The sequence below is a fragment of the Vanellus vanellus genome, assembly GCF_965231255.1.
Source record: "Vanellus vanellus genome assembly, chromosome: 1".
Taxonomy (NCBI): Eukaryota; Metazoa; Chordata; class Aves; order Charadriiformes; family Charadriidae; genus Vanellus; species Vanellus vanellus.
Genome location: NC_138905.1, coordinates 221,832,134 through 221,849,154, shown reverse-complemented (window position 1 = coordinate 221,849,154; position 17,021 = coordinate 221,832,134). Strand labels below are relative to the sequence as shown.

Here is a 17,021-nt window from a genome sequence, read left to right as displayed (position 1 = left end):
ATCTCTTTTGGGAGCTTGTTTCCCTTCAAGAGGCGCCACGTGTGCCCGATGAGGAAATCAGCCCCAGTTCGTTGGAAATCTGAATAAGGCATCAGAAGCCTTTCCTTAGAAAGTGGGCTGTGCCCTCGGAGCGTTTGAAATGCTGAGGCTGGAGGGCAGTTTGTCTCGTTTCCACCACGAAAGCCCCTTCTCACTCTCCACGGGGTTTGCTGCTCGAGCACCCAACTTCACCCACCTCCCCTTCTCACCGTGACCTCCTTGCTGGCCAAAAAGGATTTCAGCACACTTTCCAGTCCCTGAACCCTGTCTCCGTAAAGCCCTCAGAGTTGTCCGGTGGGGGAAAAAGCTTTTTAGCAGCCTGAACCCGTCATCGCGAGACAAACTGATGTCTGCCTCCCTGCAGTTTGCTCGGAGGATGCTGTTCCTGGCCCTTGCTGGAGCCGGCTGGTGGGTCAGGACTTTGCTCTGTGTTTACTACCAGGGTTTTTACTTCTCCGGAGCCCTCCCGAGTGCTTCAGGGCTCACGCCAAGATGCGAAACAGCTTGTGAGCTTCCCAAGCGCTTCGCTGGCTGCGGGTCCCGGTTTTCTGGCAACCGGCGCGTCGTGAGGAATAACGCAAAACAAATTGTTCTTTCAGAGGAGGCATCACGCGAAGTTGCTGGGACGCGCGTAGTAGGTGGAATCGGACTCGTCTCGATGTCCTGGCCATATTCCAGCCTGTGTAATTGTCTTTCACGTATATTTTACCTTTTGGGGCAGCATCAAAACTTTCGTGTCTAAACAAGTCCATGCACTGTCTGCTGCAGAATAATTCTTCATTTCTCCTGCCTGAATTTCTGCAGGAATGAGTGATTCTTAGGGAGATGTGGGTCTCGCCTGCCTGGGAAAATGTGACCTGATGTACCGGTTACGGTTCTGGGGGTGTAATGATGTACTCCTGGGTTATATACGCTGTGAGGTTTGCAAAGGTGCTGCGGTCTCGCGGGGTAACGGGGTGGAAACCGCTCAGCGCTTTGCGGGATGAGGGCGATGCTGAATGCAATGTGGCTGATTTATCCTCCTGAAGCTTGGTTCACTTTAAAGTCATTACGGATGATCTATATTAGCAGAACCTGCTCGGTGTGCAAGAGTGGCACACTACATCTTAGGGGAAATGTTCTTTATTAGGGCTGATGGGGATATTAATTTCGTAAACGGCTCTTGAGAGAAAATAATGTACTTCAAACTAAAACAACCATAGATTTTTTTTTGCAAGTGCTGCACTCCGGTTGGTCTGAGCACTTTTGAAGAGTTTAAGGAAGGATTGGTTGGATATGGATTTAAAAAAGCAGCAGGAAGATTTCACCCTGCTCTGCTGGCTGATATCTGTAGGGAGTGCTCCCACGGGGCTCAGCACCCATCTGTCCCTTTGCAGCCCAGATCTTCTTGAATTTCTCCCCATTTTACCATTTCCCCCAGACAGCTTTAGGGAACGGTTTGCAGTAAAAAATAGTAATAGGAATATAATCTAGGGGATGGCAAAGTTATGAGCAAGATGGTGTTCTGGGTAAAAAGTCTGTCTGCCGTGGGAGCACTCAAAGCTTTGTAGGAATTCTGCGTTATCACGGGTGATTTTCTGTAGCGAGAGCAGAAAAAAAAAAACCCAAAACATATAAATCACTTTCTCTTGCCTGCCCCTGGAGTAAATCAGTGTTTGGCTGAGGGTGTAAGCACGACTGCTTTTCCATCGCAAAGGGCAGCCCTCTTTCCTCTCCGATGAGCTGGAGGCAGCAGCATCTCTAAGGCCACCAAAATACTGCACCCGCCGTTGAGCTTGTTGGAGCCACGATTCCCCTCCAAAAAAGCGTCAGCCGGGGATGTATTGCGAAACCCCGCGGAAGAGATGAATACAGTTGGTAAGACATGCAACGCAGGAAGGAAATGTGTGTTTCCAGCCGCAAAGCTCAGCGCTGCTAAAGCACTGACCCCGGTTTTGCCTTCCTCTGCCCCAGCCGGAGCAGCCGCCCTTTCCCGGCATGTCCCCAGCACCGCTGACGCGTGGAAATGAAACTCCAGAGACTCCACAACCAAGAAGGTTGTAAAGTAGGTATGTTTATTCAGTGCCGGGCAACATGGGGGGTCGCCCCACCACAATCGTGCGCGCCCAATGCAGCGCCCCTCTCAAATATATATAGTTCTTAATTACATAATCATAAGATTTCCCAGGACGCCTATACATATGCATGACCTGTCCCCGCTCCGTATTAAAATTAGCTCTAAGAAGTCATTTTCATAAACTCCTCCCAACTGCGCTTGCGCAATGCCTCCTGGTGGTGGTCGCTGAGGGTCGTGATGATGAAGGCTGATGATTCCTCTTCATCAACGCAAGTAACTTTTTATCCTTGCGCAGACTCAGTTCTAATTTGGTCTTTGTCCAGACTGCAGGGTTGGTTTCAGCCGCTTTTCAAGGCCTTCTCTTATTCATTATCAGGAGCTGTCCTTGGCAATCTCAAGACTTCTTGCTTCGTCCATGTTTATCAGGCCTGTCCTTTAGGTTATGAATCACTACTAGTCAATCAGTGCACAATGTGTTATTGTCTCTATCACATACCCCTGACTCAGTCCCCCCTTTTCTATCGCGTTAGTAAATTCTTTTACTATACTACTACAACGATTCTTTATCTAACATTTTCTCAAAAGATTTGTCCAGATGCCATAGGCATCCCCAGAACTCTGGCAACACAAAACAAACACTTCTAAAATTACACAAATGAATATCTCAAATATTAGTATTCCTACTAATGCCATAAATAACGAACATAGCCAAGCAAAATTGGGAATGCTTCTGGCCAACCTGAAAAGGTGTCAGTTAATACCAATAAATATCAATACCCCTCTTTTCTTGGGAGTTCTGAAAAATCAATCTGCTGTTGTTGCCCAGGCCCGTTGCCTCTTCCGATTTGGCCTATTTCTGGTTTGGGGTATCCTTAGGGTTAGTCTGGAGGCACAGATCACACTGCTGAGTCACTTGTCTTACAGTGGTGTATAAATTTCTAGCTACGATCTCTCTAATTAGGTGTTTATATAAGGCTTCTGCCCCCCAATGCCTTTTCCTGTGTCCTTCTTTTACCAGAGGCCATGTTACATAGGAGGGAGTGATTAGTTTCCCTTGTGGGGTGAGAGCCCACCCCTCTTTATTGTATGACTCTTCTAAATCCGTGATAAGCTTCTGATCCTCCTTGGTATATTCTGGCTTACCTTCTAGGGAGATTTGCCTGTCAGGGACCAGAGCCCCTTCTGGTTTTACCTTTATTTTGGCTACCTGTTTTGCCTCTCTGTCCGCCAGCTCATTTCCTCTTCCCAACTCCGAGTTTACTTTCTGGTGTGCCTTAATGTGCACGATCGCCACTTTTTAGGGAGTTGGGCTGCTTCCAACAGTTTCAGGATCTCCTCTGCATGCTTGATGTTCTTGCCCTCTGAATTCAATAATCCTCTCTCCTTCCAGATAGCTCCATGCGCGACTCCAAAGGCATATCTCGAGTCTGTATAGATATTCACAGCTTTGCCTTGGGCCAATTCCAAGGCACGGGTCAGAGCAATTATTTCGGCCTTCTGTGCAGAGATATTCATGGGCAAAGGCCATGACTCTATTATTTCTTGAGTGGTAGTGACGGCTTATCCGGCATACCTTTTACCACTTAGGACATAGCTGCTCCCATCTGTAAACCAGTCTTCCATGTTTTCCATAGGACTGTCTTTCAGGTACGAACGGCTTGAATATGTTGCTTTGATGGTCTCCAGACAGCCATGGTGCACTGGTTCTCCTGTATTCCCACTGAGGAAAGAAGCTGGATTGACAATGTTGGTGACTACAATTTCCAAATCATCTTGTTCTACCATTATAGCCTAATATTGTGGAGAAAGCCAGTGTCCACCTTTCACTTCCAGTACTGCAGATGTTGTATGGGACTCTAACACCGTCATTTTCTGGCCCAGGGTGAATTTTCGGGCTTCCTGGATGTTTAGTACTACGGCGGCGACTGCTCGCAAGCATCCAGGCCAGCCCTTCGCAGTTGTATCTAGTTGCTTGGAAAAATAAGCAACTGCTCGCCGATACGGGCCTAGATCTTGCGCCAATATTCCTAGGGCAATTCCCTGGTTTTTGTGAGAGAAAGGCAAAATGGCTTACTCACGTCTGGGAGTCCCAAGGCTGGAGCTGACATCAAAGCCTTCTTTAGCAACTCGAAGGCCTGTATGGTCTCTTTAGTCCATTTAAGGGGTTTCTGTTCGGTAGTTGTTAGTGTCTTGACAAGCAACCCATAATTATAAATCCACAGCCGACACCACCCAGTCATCCCTAGAAAAGTTCATAACTCTTTCACTGTTTGCAGTCTCGGAGTTTGGCATATTGTCTCTTTTCGGGCCTGTCCCAAAGTCCTCTGTCCAGCACTGATTTCATAACCTGGGTAAATCACCTTGCGCTGCACTATTTGAGCCTTCTTTGGGATACCCGGTGTCCCTGGAGCCCCAGAAAATTCAACAGACTCACCGTCCAAGTCATACAAGCATCTTTTGTCATGGTGGCAATCAAGATATCATCCACATATTGTAACAGTTTCCCTTCTTCAGGAAGTGGGGCTTCCCAGGACTCTAGATCTTTTGCAAGTTGATTACCAAATATAGTAGGGCTATTTTTGAATCCTTGTGGCAAACACCGTCCAGGTAAGCTGGGTTCTGCGCCCTCTTTTAGGACTTTCCCATTCAAACGCAAATAATTTCTGACTGGCTTCTTGGAGAGGGAGGCAAAAGAAGGCATCCTTCAGATCTAAAACTGTAAACCAAGTTAGCTCAGGTGTTAGTACAGTCAGCAAGGTGTATGGGTTTGCTACTACCGGGTAAAGGTCTTCAGCTATTTTATTTATTGCCCGTAGGTCTTGGACCACCCGGTATGACCCGTCAGATTTACGGACAGGTAGTATAGGAATATTAAAATTAGATTCACATTCCTTTAGCAACCCCGGTTGTAAGAACTTCTCTATTATTGGCCAGATTCCCTCCCTGTCCTCCTTCCTCAGAGGGTATTGTTTGATTCTTACCGGCTGTTGTCCTTCTTTGAGTTTGACTTCAACCGGTGGGGCATTCTTTGCTCTCCCGGGCACATCAGTGGCCCAAACCCTGGGATATACCTGGTTCATGGCTTCTTCACTGATTTTTCCTTCTGTGGGAGGACCAGCTAAGGATAAACTCATTATTTGGATATACTGTTGATTGTTTACCTCCAGAGTAATTTCCCCTTTCTCAAACTTAATCACCGCACCCAATTGTTCTAGTAAATCTCTCCCCAAGAGTGCTTTAGGAGATTTGGGCATGTACAGGAATTTATGGATGCCCCATTGTTTTCCTAATTTATACTTCAAAGGTTCACAAAAATATGCCTTTTCACTTTGGCCAGTTGCTCCTTTTACCACAATATAGTCATTCCCCGAAGGCATCAAAGCTTGGTTTAAAACTAAATACATAGCTCCTGTGTCTACCAGAAATTCCGCTTTCTTTTGTTCCTTCTCTAGCTTCTAGTGGATCCGCTAGGGTAGATTCCCCTGGTCCCCATCAATCTACTTTCACGTGGGCCAACACTCTTCTTTTCTGATTGTTTCGTCCCTTTTCCTTATTTTTTCGCTTTTCCGGACACTTATCTTTCCAGTGTCCAAATCTTTTACACAACGCACATTGATTCCTGCCTAATCAAGGCAGTCCTTGTCTGGATTTTCTTTCTGCCTCCTCCCTGATGATTTCCACCACCCTTCTTTGTCCCCGTTTATAATCCTCTTCTCTGTTACAGAACACTCTCCCTGCCTCATCCAGCAACACCTCCAGATTCCTGCCTTCTGTGGGACCAACTTTTGGAGCTTACGCCTAATATCTCCTGTAGACTGGCCTAAAACCAAAGAAACTAATTGCTGTATTCCTACTTCTAACCCAGGAACCAGCGGTGTACCGCAGTGCATCACATCCCTCAGTCGGTCTAGGAACTCAGATGGTGACTGATTCGGAAGGGCCTTGTTTAATTGCATATAATGCTGACCAGTCTTGGGAATGGCCCTTTCCATTCCCTTTAAAATCCATCCTTGGTATGCTTGTAACCTTTCCATATGTGCTGACCTATTCGGGTCCCACTTTGGATCCTGCAGGGAGAGGTAATTTTTTAACATCCCTTCCTGTAACCTTATAATGGTCTTCAGCTAAATCCCCCGCAACTTTTAAAATTAATTGGTTTTCTGTTTCCGTCATAGATTCTAATAGTAATTGTAAGTCATTCCAATCGGGATTATGTTGTTTTATAATAAAATGGAAATATTTGGTTACACTTACTGGATCATTCCTGTAATCCTTGGCAACCCTTTTCCATGCTTCCAAATCAGTAGTGGAAGAAGGTACCTTGATTAACATTGTCCCTCCATCAGGCCCTACCGCCTCTCAGAGCGGTGCCTGTAAAACTGTATGCTTTCTCCTGGTACGGGAGGATACAGGGCTGTCCGGAGGAGAGGGGCCTCTATCCAAGTCCACATCTCGTTCCTGTGACCGAGGGGGAGGCTTAAGCAAATTAGTTAGATCTTGTTCTGATGCTTGGTGAATCTTGTCTATTTTAGTACACCTCTGTCCAATACTACATGCCGAGCAGCACCGCTTCAATTTACCCTTAAGTTCTTTATTATTCTCTCGCTCGAGAGCGAGTACCATAGGGTCCTGCGGCGGCACCATTCCACAGTCCCTTTGCCACTCCGGATGGTCCTGGAGGGTAAAAAAAAAACTTATCTGCATATGACACCTCATCCCACTTCCTTTCTCTTCTCAAAAATAACATTAATTGCAAAAGAGTATTATAGTCTAATGATCCATTCAGTGGCCATTTAGCTCCATCTTCTAACTTATACAGTGGCCACCACTGATAACAGTATTTAATAAGGGTCTTTCTGTTCTCTGTCCCCTGAGTTCCAGCAATATCCTTCCAGTGGGCAAGGACACAGCCCAGGGGACTCTTTCTAATGATACTTCCCTGACTGTTGCCCATTATGATTCCGTCGCTCCTTCGACTTCCACACAAACCTCCTTTTACAACGTGCTTTCGTCTTTTCCCAATCCTCCTCCCACACGTCCCAGGTATCTGGGACCAGATTCCTCTTTCCACACACCAATTTCAATATACTAGCAGCTTGTTGATCCTGTTTCCGACTACGGTAAGTATTCGGGGATCGACGCTTAAAACACTCTGCCTCCCTTCTCCTGGATAAACAATACCACCTTCTTCCACAATTTTTACATTCCAACAACACCCAGCTCGGATGCCAGCCGCTGGTCAGTTTATGAATGGGAGATACTCCACCCTCGAGGCAAGGGACAGCCCCGCAGTACCCATTAATCGAGGGGTTTAGGTCTGTGAGGTCGGTGAGGATATCTACGATGGGTTGCTCCCAATCGAGAGCCACTACTTGATTAGCAGGGGTAACATAAATTCCTTTCAGGTAAACCAAATTCTCTCCCCACCTTTCCCAACCTCCTCCTTCATTTAGATATTCCCGGGACTCAAGTCCAAACCATTTGAGGAGAGATCCTTCGTTTCCTTCCACCATGAATCAGATGGCTCAGACGCTTCGTCCGTCTCCAGCCGGTCTCCTCGCGGAGGACACGGAACCGCGGATCAGGACTCCACACTCGCTTCACAACTTTGTTGCGTCTCACGCACACACACTCTTTGTCTCATGCACACACACTCTTAGACATAGATCCATATATACCTGTACACACAAAGTTCTTAACCTACAATATCCGGACGCTTTAAACACAGAACATTTCGCTCCACCCAAGATGTTACCTTTCTAGCAGCTGCAAATTATGTGAGGCTCGTTTACCCTTCTCCTGCTTCTTATACAGCCATTAGCAGGTCCTTCCTGGCTCCCGTTGCCAGGATGCAGCGGTAACCTTGGATTCACGCGATCTACTCCCAAGATCGCTAGCGGCCGCTCTATCGGTCAGCGAACCCCTTGCCGGCCCAACAAACAGGGTACCCTCCTCCCCAGGGGACTACGCTGCACGCCAGACGTCTCTGCGCGATTTACCAGCAGCCCCGGCCAAGCGTACGACTTACTGGCCCTTCTTAGACATACCTTTTTTCCGCAGCTTCAGGAGGTTGTTGTCTACTCCCGCGGTGAGCAGCTGGGAGAGGAGGCTCCTCCGAGGAAAGGACTCGGGGAGCGCCTAGGGGCGCCCGCTCCGCAGTTGATCCCGCAGCCGAGCAGAGAGTCTCCTGCCTGGCTCGCCAAAACGACGTGCGGAAATGAAACTCCAGAGACTCCACAACCAAGAAGGTTGTAAAGTGGGTATGTTTATTCAGCGCTGGGCAGCATGGGGGGTCGCCCCACCACAATCGTGCGCACCCAATGCAGCGCCCCTCTCAAATATATATAGTTCTTAATTACATAATCATAAGATTTCCCAGGACGCCTATACATATGCATGACCTGTCCCCGCTTCGTATTAAAATTAGCTCTAAGAAGTCATTTTCATAAACTCCTCCCAACTGCGCTTGCGCAATGCCTCCTGGGGGTGGTCGCTGAGGGTCGTGACGATGAAGGCTGATGATTCCTCCTCATCACCGCCAAATAAATTTTTATCCTTGCGCAGACTCAGTTCTTCTTTGGTCTCTGTCCAGACCGCAGGGTTGGTTTCAGCCGCTTTTCAAGGCCACCTCTTATTTGTTATCAGGAGCTGTCCTTGGCAATCTCAAGACTTCTTGCTTCGTCCATTTTTATCAGGCCTGTCCTTTAGGTTATGAATGACTGCTAGTCAATGAGTGCACAATGTGTTATTGTCTCTATCACATACCCCTGACTCACCGCGGTGGCTCGTGCTGTGGCTTTAGGGTTGCTTCCAGGTTTCTTCTCACTGCCCGGAGCAGGGCTGTTGTTTCTTCTTGTGCTTGGCTCTGGTTTGGGATGGAGATGCGGCGTTGCAATGAGGAAAGGTGGGATGCCCGTGGTAGCTCCCAGTCCGGGATGTGCAGCGCGAAGCCGCATCCCCGATACAATGCAGAGGGGAAGGGAGGGACGGGGTCAGCACGGGGTTTTACAGACCAGCAGATCAAAAAGAATGGACATTGAGATAACCTTTGGGTCAACCCTGTCTAAATACAGCTGCAGCTTCAAAGACAGTCGGCATTTCCTTGGCTGCCTTTGGTTTCAGGGTTTCTGCCTGTCCAAAGCAGGAAAAAAGTAATCAACAGCAGAGCAACCACAAGCTGTGAGGACTTGAAGGCATCAGCTGGGCTTTTCCCCATGTTTGTAAAGCCCCAGCACAACATCTTACCCACCGCACATCCCTCCAGGCACAGCAGACACAATAACACACGGGAAAAGCACAGATCTGCTCTTTCCACAGAGATGTTTCTGCACCACCAGCTGTGGGCTTCATTTCTGGAGGCCAAAAAGGAATTTCAGGCGCCCCAGGCCAAGCTGTCCTTGTGCCACTTGCTGTCTGCAGACCCCTGGGATCACATATGTCAGAGTAGATGATGAGGCTGCCTGGGAATAACATGTCCACACCAAGCTGTGGGTACATTTTCCCACCACAGAGTCCACCAAACAAGATTCCAGAAGCAAAGATTGGCCCATGGCTCAGTCCGCCTCACTGCCAAAAGCACTATTTCTTCTCATCCTACCTTCGTTTGCCTTTCTTTCTCCTGCCTCACTCTATACAACTCATCTGAGCCCTTGGTGGTTTCTCCAGACCAAGGACCATCCTCCTCAATGGGCATCATCCAGCAAACACTGAATACAGCAGAGCCCTCAGTCCGTTTGGAGACTTATCTGCCTCTTCCCATCAACTAAGATGGATCTAGATGATTTATTCTACAACCACATTCCAGCTTTACCCTTATTTGATAGCATCTTTCTTTGATGTTCCTGGAATGATTTGTGCTCTTAACGTTGACATTAATGATAGGAAGAGTTTGCTCTTTTGATCTTCTTTCATAAATCAATCGCTCCAGACCCAGAACATTTTTATTCTGCTGCTTTGAAACTTGTCAGTAAATTTCTAGCACGATACCCTGAATAATCCTGTTTGAGGGATGGTCACAGCAAAGCTGTAAAGTTGTCACGATCTCAGGCAGGGGATGAGGATAAGGCTGTAACTGGACAAACTGTTTCCAGTCAAGACCAGTTTTTTGTTTGTTTTTTTTTTTTTTTTTCCCAATAATTCCAGTTTAATCCTGCCTCCATGAGCCTGAACCAGGTTGTGTCCTGGGTTGTGGGGAAATACAGCAGTTGAGCTTTTTTGAGTTGCTGAGTAGCCGGAGTTTAGCTTGGGCTTTACCATCGATCCCTGGCGATGTTATCACGTCCTAACCCAGGCAGTTGTACTCTGTCTGCTAAAGGCTTTCCCTCTGCTTTTGCTCGGGCACAGTGTCTTGCCGGCTTACCGGCTGTTGCATGGCAGCTGGTAAAGCACCTCCACGGTCCCTGCAGCTCCGCTGGTGATGTGAAAAAAGGCTTTGAAAAGGGGAAAGGTGCTCCGGGGAGCACCTTAAACAAAAGCAGGAGCATTGCCCTTGCTCAGCATTTCTCCCGTGCAAGATCTGTCTTGTAAGCTCAATTGTCTCCTGGTTCAGATTTCACTCTGTGACACGCCAAAGTCACGTAGAACCAAACATCTCCCAAGGGGGGGAGTGACACTTCCTCCGCGCCCTGACAAAGCCTCCCCTGTAGTGCCAGCTCAAGTCATCTGCAGACAGATGCCTCCTGAGAAAGCTCAGATGGATTTTATGGGAAGCAGGTCTACACGTCCCAGTTGTACCCAAGCCCTGGTGGCTCCGGTTTGCTGTCACACGATCCCCTCTGGATATCAGTCCACCTCATCAGTGCTTTCCTCCCAGATGTCACCAGTAAGTGGTTTCAGAAACTTATTGCACGTTGCAAAGCATGTTGTCTAATCTCCAGTCTATGTTTTAGCCTTTAGCGTGTTATTCTGCCCCTAATCCTGGTTAAATATTTTTTTTCCTACTCATTGCCATATTGGCATGGTTATAGAAAGCCTTCGTTTCGCTGGGCGGGGGAGGCTAGCTGGTCCTCTGCTGCCAGAGAGCTTCTCCGTCCCAGGAGCTCTGCTCTTCACCCATGCCAGCCACCAGCTGGTTCCCCTACTCAGGATCTGGTCTTCAGCGCTGGTGCAGCGGGATCTGCACTTCCCCAGCTCTCCTGGAAATGCCGTCCTCAGTTCCTCCTCACATCATACTCACTCCTTCCACAGCTGCACCATGTGCTTATGCAGAGATAGACCTGGAGCTGTTTGTCATTCTCCTCCTCTCATTTCCGATATTTCCAGCTGTGCAGCAGAAATTATTTTTAAACCCTAAGTGCACGGCTGTGCCCTTTCCACTAAGTTTGGTTCAGTTTCTGTTATTTCAGCCCTCTACTTGCCTAGTTTTTCCTACATGGTATCCCATCTCACTCTATGGACAATTCCCACCTTCCTTCTCCTCTGCAGGTTAAGTAGTCCATGTCTTCTCACTATGCCAAGGGGGTTACTGAAAATATTAGCTGGAGCTTCTGCACCCAACCATATGGTGCTGCACCTTCTTCTTTGCCCAGGTCTGTAGAGAGTAAACCTGCAGCATTGCCTTTATTTATTTAATCATTGGTGGTGGTGAGGAGAAAGAAACTCTTTCTGCTCCATCAGCCCCTTGCCCAAGGTACCCATCCATCTGGGGGACACGTGGGTGCCAACCAGAGATGAGCAGGATGTTGCATCTTTCGTGTTGGATCCTTCTTCATCTCAAATCTTCACATGTGTCATTTCAACTGGGAAAAATGCAGAAATGGGATGGAAAGAAACCATACTCCTTCCTTGGCGTTGCTAATGGGGGAGGTAGAAGGGGCATGGTCATCTCCTGTGAAATGGGACGGAGAGGCTGGGTGTTGAAATCCTTTGCAGAACAAAGGAAGTGTATTTCTGGGGGTGTTTCACAGTGGAGTTGGAAGGATATGAAGTGTGGGAGTGCTCAGAGTGTGCAGTGGCTCTGTGGTGGCCTGACAAAGTGGTGGTGACGGCTCTGTGGTGGCCTGACAAAGTGCATCTGATACAACTTTCTGCTGGGATGGTGGGGGACAGTATCTCCCGATTTTACTTTCAATTGCCCTGATGGACAGTTGGAGCAGACGCTTGGCAAAAGAGGGGAATGCCGAGCTGGATGTGCAGCTCCATCCTGGAGATGTACACGGCAGAGCAGAGGGTTAAGAAGTCACCCCCCATTTCCCAGGGCAAACCCCATCTGTCTGGGCAGTGCCGCAAGCCATGGAGTGGGGAGGGCTGGCAAGTTTAGGACCACAACCTACAGACTAGATAGACTTTTTTCATCCTAAAAAGCAACGTGTCCGTGGTAGCAGGAAGGGTCTGCAAGCACGGAGAAACCTTGAATGAGATGCATTTGTGTCCTGGCTACGCATGTCCATCTCAAATGTCTGGGCATCGCCGTTCCTGCTGGAGGGGCATTGCTTGGCAAGGTCCAGGCAGCCCCTGTCCCTTTCAGTCTCAAAGCAGATGGTTTGTGATGAGGAGAAGCTCCTGCAGGTCAAATGCAGCCAGGACCCCTCCTGCCCTGCCCTGAGGATGCTCCATGGATGCTCTCGGCTACATCACAGGATTGCACCAGCATGTCCGAGCCTGCAAGGAGCCTGCTGCCCTGCGCCGGGGTCCTTGGGGACTTCCCAACCCGTGGAAGGTATTTGCAGGGTTCCAAAGAGCTGACAGCTCCGTCTGGAGTTGTCCGCAGTGGTCCCAAGGGACATCCCAGGTCCAGCGTGGTGGGACGGTGCTGGGGCAGCGACTCGGCCCGTCTGTGCAGGCAGAGACATTGTGCAACGGCGCTGGGGAAGTGAAAAATAACTTCTCCGGTTTCTGTCTCGGGACAGATTGCCAGCATTTATACAGATCCTCCCACGTCTTATCCAGCAGTGACCTGGTGCGCTTCCAGTGCACACAAAAAGCTGAAATGAAAATAACCGACGGGGAACTGTCTTAAACGCCGGTTCCAGTTTGGGTTATCAGTTAGTGGGGAAAGGTTAGAGAGCGGGGACAGGGAAATCTAAGTCTTTGGCTGGAAGATTTTCCTCCCGGGGCCGCGATGCTCTGAGGCTGCCTCATTAAAGCTCCTAGAGCATCAGCAAAGACCGTCTAAAAATACACGGCGTTATTTGGGGAGCAGCTGGGCGGGGGGCCAAATGGCAGGGTGTGGTGGTGCCAAGGGCACGTTACAGGAATGGGCTGGTCTCTACATTCGGATTTTCCCCCAGGGAACTTTAAAGACCGGCGCAAACGGTGGCTAAAAATAATCACCCCGTTTCGCCTGAGCAAGGTGCCTGTCGGCTGGTTATTTTAGCACTCGAGGAAATAGGGTCCCTGGTGGGACCTGCACTCGCTGGAAGAGGCGTAATGAAGTGTTTGTAGGGAGCGTGACCTTGTCAGGAGGCAAATAATTATTTTTCAAGCTATGAGGTTTTTACATTTTGTTTGCTTAACATGAAAATAGCTCCTCTGACCTTATTTTTCACTGAGCCGGGAGCGCTGGGTTCTGCCCAGCCAGAGGGAAACTCGGCAGAAGCCTCAAATTAAGCAAGGAAAACCTCTCTCTCACAGAGCGGGTAATTTATCCCTTTTTCCACTGGTTTATTTGAATAAACCCAGACTGCCGGCACCTCTGGCAGGTGCAATAGCAGGCGGGTGAAAGCAGGAGCCCGGCTCGCAGGCAAGCTGCCTTTGTTTGCCTTTCCCGCAAAGCAAGTCCAGATCTCAGTCATACCTGATTTATTCCTGTCTGTGCAGGGAAACGGGGGCTTTCCCCGGGTCGAGGTCAGGGGAGGGATGCTCTTCCTAATGCAAAGCGTGGGGGAGCTTCATCCTCCTCTCTCAAAAGCCTGTCCGCCTCCTGCATCCCTCCACGAGGCTGGAAGTGACGGCGATAGATCAAATCCCGTTGCAAAACCATGAGGTGCAACGAGAGCCCATCCACCGGGCGACACGCACCAGTAAATCGAGTTCTTTAAGGAATGATGCCGAAAAATCCAAGCGTGGGGGCATTTTGCAAGACGTTTCCCACATTTGTTTGGTTTTCCTTGGCATGATGCTTCGGTGGGTGGCTGGGATAGTGCCGAGCAACCAGCACCTCCCAACGCCGGCTTGCCAAATTGTCTGCTCTGCGTAATGCTGAAATTCCCCGCGGCAGGAGCACGGCATCGTTGGCAGGGCTCGAGCACCTCCAACAGTAGAGCCAGCACCGCTCGCCCCCCCTGACCACAGCGAGCAGGCTGGATTGGCAGTGGGACCGAGGGCAGCCTCAGTGAGTTTGCTGAGAGCACCAAGCTGCGTGGAGCTTGGAGGTTGAGACGCCTGAGGGACGGAATGGCATCCAGAGGGACCAGGACAGGCTGGAGACATGGACCCGTGTGAACACCATGAGGTTCAACAAGGCCAAGTGCAGGATCCTGCACCGGGGTTGGGGCCATCCCAAGCACAACTCCAGGCTGGGTGGAGAATGGATGGGGAACAGCCCAGAGGAGAAGGACTTGGGGGTGTTGGTGGATGAGAAGCTCAACATGACCCAGCAATGTGCGCTGGCAGCCCAGCGAGCCCCCGGCACCCCGGGCTGTATCCCCAGCAGCGTGGCCAGCAGGGTGAGGGGGGGTTGTGCCCCTCTGCTGCGCTCAGAGCCCCTTCCAGTGCCTAAAGGGGCTCCAGGAGAGCTGGGGAGGGACTGCTGATCAGGGAGGGGAGTGATGGGACGAGGGGGAACGGTTTGACACTGACAGAGGGGAGATTGAGATGCGATATTAGGAAGAAATTTTTCATTGTGATGGTGGTGAGCCTCTGGCGCAGGGTGCCCCGAGAAGCTGTGGCTGCCCCATCCCTGGAGGTGTTCAAGACCAGGTTGGACAGGGCTTGGAGCAACCTGGGCTGGGGGGGGGGTGTCCCTGCCCATGGCAGGGGGGTTGGAACTGGATGGTTTTCAAGGTCCCTTCCAACTCTTTAACCATTCTGTGATTCTCTGATTCTGTGATTATTGCCGGTCCCTCTGCCGCTTGCTTCCCAGGAGCATGAACATGCCTGCTTCATCCCAGAGGAATGCGTGTCTTGATCCTTTCAGGCAGCAAAGAAGTATATCATGGGGCCAAACCAGAGCGGGGAGAAGAGTTTTCCCCCTCCTCCAGGGCTCTGCTCCTTGGGCGGGTGATGACCCAGGAGATGTGCACAGAATCGTCCCACTTGCAAGGGTCACACTCATGCAGAAGCATCCCAGACTGGGGAATTTGGGGCTTTTTTTCTTTTTATTTTGGATGTACAGACAGTGCCCAGCAGACTGTTAGCTCTCTGAAGTACAAACAGCTGGGAGCTGAGAAAGCCACAGTCAGTAACAGCTTGAATGCATTTTTGGAAAACACTGCAGTTTTAGAGACCCTGTAACCTAATTGAAAAGTGAAAGGAAGCTGGATTTTTATCGTTGCATTTGAAAAATGTATTAAGCCCCGAGCCCTACCGATAAAAACCATGAAAGGAGTTTTATTGCTTTTGCCTTGTAGCGGCTCTTCAAAAAGTGAATGTGGCATTTGCAGCATGGGGCATTTTGACCTCTCTGATGTTTAATAATCAGTCTCGGTCTGAAAGGAAGAGAGATCATTTTCGCCAAAGAGCTGTCCAGTTCTTTCTGTGAATTAAGAACATCCAATTTCTGTTGAATGAACTCATTTGTCTGACTCATATTAAACTCGTCTCGAGAGTTGCAACAGCGCCGTTGCTGAGCTGATGTGGGATGTCAGAGATGGGGCCACTGGCTCTGTCCTTCTGGCTAAAATACACTGTGGTTTTCCGTGAAAACCGCACTCCCGCTGAACACTTGCTGCTATTACACATGTATAGTAGCATATCTAATCTAATTAACGCCCTCCGTCCCAGCGATTCCCCTAAATCCTGCCGAACAGGGGATGAGATGCGCATCCAAGAAATCCTCCCTTCCCTTGGCCTCCCGCTTGCTAATGGGATGTTGGACACTTGCCTCGGGCACGCAGTCATCTAACGAGGCTGGGATGGACTTGAGATGATCCAAGCCCTCCAGCCTCCACCCCTCCTCTTCTGCCAGCAGTGAGCGGTGGCAGCGTGACACCCAGGGCACAGATCCCGTGAGCACCTGAATTAACGTCCCGCAGAGCTGTAAGCACCAGCGGAGGCTAAATTGAGCAGAGACACCTGGACCCATATGATTTCCATCTGCTAAGTGTTGTTCCCCTAAACAGAGAAGGAATAAAGGGGGAGCTGCAGCATCCGTCCTCTTCTATGGACCAGAGTGGGAGTGGATGTCCCTTCTGTACTGCTCCTGTTCAGTGGGAAAGATGTGGCTAAAAACATCTAAAAGCATTACAAAGAAGGAGTTGCTAGAATTCATCTGAGGTTTCTAGGAGCAGGAGAAGAGTGGGAAGAGGCTGGGAGAGGTGAAGGCTCTGTAGACGCTCCCCTTGCCCCCCAGTACGTCCCTGCTCTGGGTGGCTCTGGCTCAGCACCTCTCGGTTTAGGAGGTGAAAAATATTTTGCCTCCACCCCAACCCCTCTCCTTTCCTGGATCTTTTCCCCCTACAGTTGCTGCCTGCTCTCCTTGCTGGTTATAGGGGCAAAAGCACCTGCAGAGCAGCTTGTTACGGCACACACGGAGACACCGGGGAAATACTCAACTCATACTCATGATGATCTCCAGAGGTCCCTTCCAACCCTGATCATTCTGTGATCCTCCATCCAAACTCAGTGTCCAAACCTGCTTTGGGTGGAGGTTTAGCTGCATTGGTCCTTGGGTTCCTGTGCCTGTGTCCCCACACACGGGGGCAAAAGCAACCCTCTGGGGAAGAAAACTCTCTCCCTATGGGTATCCGTCTTTCCCGATGCAAAATCCTGAATTTCCATATGTGTGTGAGCTGAGCACCTGGTGTGCTCTACCTGGGTAACGGCCCGG

The 17,021-nt window shown here is 49.6% G+C and overlaps 1 protein-coding gene across 1 annotated transcript in view; it reads left to right on the top strand.

Annotated features, from left to right (window-relative positions):
- Positions 1 to 17,021, top strand: part of SLCO2B1 (solute carrier organic anion transporter family member 2B1) — a gene marked incomplete at its 5' end in the record, with an annotated part of 56,099 nt that overhangs the window by 17,439 nt on the left and 21,639 nt on the right. The window lies entirely within an intron of this gene.